This window comes from Penaeus vannamei, chromosome 17, assembly GCF_042767895.1.
Source record: "Penaeus vannamei isolate JL-2024 chromosome 17, ASM4276789v1, whole genome shotgun sequence".
Lineage (NCBI taxonomy): Eukaryota > Metazoa > Arthropoda > Malacostraca > Decapoda > Penaeidae > Penaeus > Penaeus vannamei.
The window spans coordinates 33,969,745-33,974,744 of record NC_091565.1 but is presented as its reverse complement, the minus strand read 5'-3'; the positions used below and the strand labels follow the sequence as shown (position 1 = coordinate 33,974,744).

Sequence of the window (5,000 nt, the reverse complement as noted above, 5' to 3'; positions counted from 1 at the left end):
CTCTTTCTGTCTGTCTCTCTCTTTCGTTCTGTCTCTATGTTTCTCTCTCTTTCTCTCACTGTCTCTGTCTGTTTCTTGTTTCTTTCTTTCTGTTTGTCTTTCTCCCTCTCATCCTCCCTCTTTTTCCTTCCCTCACTCCCCCTTCTCTTTTTCTCTCTCTCCCTCCTTTCCTCCCTTCCCCTCTCCTTTTCCCTCCCTCTTCTTCTCTCTCCCTCCCCTTCCTTCCTTCCCTCCCTCCCCCTCCCTCTCCCTTCCCCTCTACCTACCCCTCCTGCTTTCCCCCTCCCTCTTCCTCTCGCTCTCCCACCCCCTCCTTCTTTCCCTTCTTCTTCCCTCTCTCTCCCTCTCCCCTCCTTCCTCTCTGTGTCTCCCTTCCTCTCCCGCCCCCTCTCCTTTTCCCTCCTTCTTTCCCCCCCTCTTCCTCTCTCTCTCCCCCTCTCCTTTTCCCTCCTTCCTTCTCTCCCTCTTCCTCTCCTTTTCTCTCCTTCCTTCTCTCCCTCCCTCTTTCTGTCTCCCTCCTCCCCTACCTCCCCCTCTACTTTTCCCTCCTTCCTTCCTTCCCTCCCTCCGCCTTTCCTTTTCCTCTCCTTCTTTCCCTCCCTCCCCCTCTTCTTTTCCCTCCTCTTCCCCTCCATCCTTTTCTCTCCTCCCTTCCCTCCTTCTTTCCCTCCCTCCATTTCCCTCCTTCCTTCCCTCTCTCCCCCTCTTCTTTTCTCTCCATCTTTCCCTCCCTTCCCCCTTCTTTCCCTCCCTCCTTCCCTCCCTCCCCCTCTTCTTTTCTATCCATCCTTCCCTCCCTTCTCCCTTCTTCCCTCCCTCCCCCTCATTCTGCCTCGCCAGCATCTTCCGCGTATAACCCTTTCAGCTCCCGGTTCTGAGAAATCCGTACTCTCGCGTCCCTATTAACCTTCCTCCCTTATTTACCTTATTGCTGAGACCGTGTGGACAAGGCGGTCTGTTTAGCGAGGGATTCTAGGCTCCCCATACACATACACACGCACACACATAAATACACACACACATACGTACATATGCACGAACGGACGGACGGACGAACGATCGCACACAAACACACTCACTCACTCACTTACTCACTCACTCACTCACACACACACTCACTCACTCATTCACACACACACACTCACATACACACACACGCACGCACACACACACACACACACACACACACACACACACACACACACACACACACACACACACACACACACACACACACACACACTCACTCACTCACTCACTCACTCACTCATTCACTCAAACACACACACACACACACACACACACACATACACACACTCACTCACTCATACACACACACACACACACACACACACACACACACACACACATATATATATATATATATATATATATATATATATATATATATATATATATATATATATATATATATATATATATATATATGTGTGTGTGTGTGTGTGTGTGTGTGTGTGTGTGTGTGTGTGTGTGTGTGTGTGTATTCTTCTTTTTACTCTCTTTGTCTACCTTTTCCCCCTCTCCTTCCGTTTTCATATATACTCAATAACAATCAAGGTTGAAACTAGGAGGCCTAAAGAAAATCCCATATAAGAAAACTTGAAGTTAAGATACACGTTTAAACAGAACCATGAGTTTAACTCTTCCCTTCAAATAGATAAATAGATAAATAAATAAGAAAAATGAAAGAAAGAAAAAAGGAGAATAGAAAAACCTTGTACCCCCCCCCCTACCCCCAAACCAACCACCATACTCCAATCCAATAATTCTTCAAGGTAAAGAAAAGGAGAAAAATAAGAAAAAGTCGAAAAACAAGAACGAAACAGCGTGCAGAAGACGTGCACCAAATATTTAGGGTCGTTAACTGACTAATTGCAGCGTTAGGATTCAAGTACCGTACGGTCGTTGTGGGCCGCTGCCTCGTTCCTGCAACTCTAATCGCCATTTAACACGTCGTTATCTTCCGTGTCGAGTGGAGCCTATCATCACCTGCCCTCTCGCGGAACACACGCACTTCCGGGCCTTATCTCCCTTATCTCCAGGCAAGGAAATCTGATCCGGGACTCGGATATACCCTCCCAAACCCTTCTTCCTTCGGGTAATTGCTGTTCTTCCCTCATTCTCTGTCTGTCTGTCTCTCTCTTTCTCCCTCTCCTTTTCCCTCCTTCCTTCCCTTCCTCCCCCTCTCCTTTTCCCTCCTTCCTTCCCTCTCTCCCCCTCTCCTTTTCCCTCCTTCCCCCTCTCCTTTTCCCTCCTTCCTTCCCTCCCTCCCCTTCTCCTTTTCCCTCCTTCCTTCCCTCCCCTCTCCTTTTCCCTCCTTCCTTCCCTCCCTCTCCCTCTCCTTTTCCCTCCTTCCTTCCCTCCCTCCCACTCTCCTTTTCCTTCCTTCCCTCCCTCTCCCTCTCCTTTTCCCTCCTTCCTTCCCTCCCTCTCCTTCTCCTTTTCCCTCCTTCCTTCCTTCCCTCCCCCTCTCCTTTTTCCTCCTTCCTTCCCTCCCTCCCTCTCTCCCTTTCCTTCCTTCCTTCCCTCCCTCCCCCTCTCCCTTTCCCTGCTTCCTTCCCTCCCTCCCCCTTTCCATTTCCCTCCTTCCTTCCCTCCCTCTCCCCTCCTTTGCCCTCCCTCCCACTCTCCTTTTCCCTTCTTCCTTCCCTCCCTCCCCCTCTCCTTTTCCCTCCTTCCTTCCCTCCCTCTCCTTTTCCCTCCTTCCTTCCCTCCCTCTCCCTCTCCTTTTCCCTCCTTCCTTCCCTTCCTCCCCCTCTCCTTCCTTCCCTCTCTCCGCCTCTCCTTCCTTCCCTCCATCCCACTCTCCTTTTCCCTCCCTCTCCCTCTCCTTTTCTCTCTTTCCTTCACTCCCTCCCCCTCTCCCTCTCCTTTTCCCTCCTTCCCTCCCCCTCTCATTTTCCCTCCTTCCTTTCCTCCCCCTCTCCTTTTCCCTCCCTCTCCCTCTCCTTTTCCTCTGCGAATGTCTGCGGGCAATGGTTGTCTATTCGTATACCTATGAATCCGAGTCTCGATTGTTTCGTTGGTGGGAAAGCGTTTGTATAAGAGCTCGAATAGGAGAAAGGACCGATCTAATCCTTTGATGTAGGGTTTGATTCTCTATACACGTGCAGCGCTTCTGTACTCATGCAAATGCCATTCTGAAGCCTACGCGAATCCATGTGAGAGAAACATTCCGTAACGGAGGCTGGCTTTGTGAATTAAATGAGATGTATAGCCGGGACGACGGATAATGATAAATGATTTGCTTGGATTTGTGAATAGAATTACCGTCCATATATGATATTGATAAACCAAATATAAGGTCTTGGATGCATTTGTCGAATTAGAGATATCCAGATCCGTCTAAAAGCAACCTTTCCGTACGAAATTTAACGATAATGGCCATGATTCCCCGATTTGCACTTCAGACGAAATGTACTTTTGATAGTCCAGCTGTCGAACGGGCAAGGAAAATCCGTTCCTTTCTTTATTTTCCCTTTAACTCTTTGTCCTTCACTCCCCTCTTTGTTATTCTCCCTCCTCTTCCTCCTTTTATTTCATTCTCCCCCCATTCTCTCTTTCTTTTGATGGGTTTTCGGGTATGAAAAGGTAATTCCCGGAGCATTGAGAGCGAGTCCAGGTTTTTGGAATCGCGCCAGCCGAAGACAGCATTCCAGCCTCTAACGGATTCCCGGAGGCTGTGCTTGTTCCCCGCTCAAAGAATCTGCTTTCTCGCTGCGTGGGGGGGGGGGGGGGATTAGCGGCCGGGTTACGGAGAGATAAGGGATTGATCTTATCTCTTAACTCCTTTCTGGTTGTGGGGTTTAGATGATGGTGAGACGGGCAGTTTTGACTCGGTGGTTTTAATGTGGGACTTTACGGTCGATTGTTACGTAAAACGAGGTTGTAACTTCTGGATATTTTTCGATAGTTGGTTATTATCTTTTATGATAATCATTACTGAGGTGATATTTATAACTATATTGATAAACATTCTTTAATAATCCTCCCACCTCACTTCATCCTCATCATTATAATGATATTCATATTCATATCTTTATTTATCTACCTATCTACCTACTCATTTCTCTATCAGTCTATTTATCTATCGATATATGTTTGTGTGTACATGATCATGAGCGCATGTGCATGCGTCCATATACACGTGTTCGAGTGTATGTGCGTGTCTATATGCTTAAAAAATTCATTTTCTCTCCGTCTCTTTCTCTTTGTTCTTCGCTCCCTCCTTCCCTCCCCCTTTATCTCTCTTTCATTCCCTGCCCCCACCACTGTCTCTGTCTGTCTGTCTCTCCCTTTCTTCCTCCATCCCTCCCCCCCTCTCTCTCACTCTCTCTCTCTCTCTCTCTCTCTTGCCTTCCTTCCCCCTTCCCTCTCTCTCTCTCTCTCTCTCTCTTTCCTTCCTCCTCTTTCTTTCTCTCTCTCCTCCACCCCCTCTCTCTTTACCACTTCATTAGAGAGAGAGAGAGAGAGAGAGAGAGAGAGAGAGAGAGAGAGAGAGAGAGAGAGAGAGAGAGAGAGAGAGAGAGAGAGAGAAAGAGAGAGAGCGACAGCAACCCCCCCTTCCCTACCCTCCCCCCCTTCCCCCCAATCTCCCCTTTCACAACATCCCTCCGCGAATTACTATTCCCGACGTGTCATTCCTCACAACCTCCACGCATCTCTCCCTCGGAATGGCATTAATTCCCGCAGTCATAACTGTTTATTGTATTAGCCATAACTCCTTAATGATGGCCACTTCGGGAGCCGCGGAGCCGTCTTCGCTCCTCGCCGGGGGGGGGGAGTTGTGGGTGTGCGTGTGGTGGGGGGGGGGGTTGTGTGTGTGGGAGGGGGGGGGTTGTGTGTGTGTGGGGGGGGTTGTGTGTATGTGTGTGTGGGGGGGGGGGTTGTGTGTGTGTGTGTGTGTGTGTGTATGTGTGTGTGTGTGTGTGTGTGTATGTGTGTGTGTGTGTGTGTGTTTGTGTGTACGTATGTATGTA

At 49.0% G+C, this 5,000-nt stretch overlaps 1 protein-coding gene across 6 annotated transcripts in view; it reads right to left on the bottom strand.

Moving 5' to 3' along the window:
* Positions 1–5,000, bottom strand: part of LOC113805941 (protein turtle) — a 651,477-nt gene that overhangs the window by 35,220 nt on the left and 611,257 nt on the right. The window lies entirely within an intron of this gene.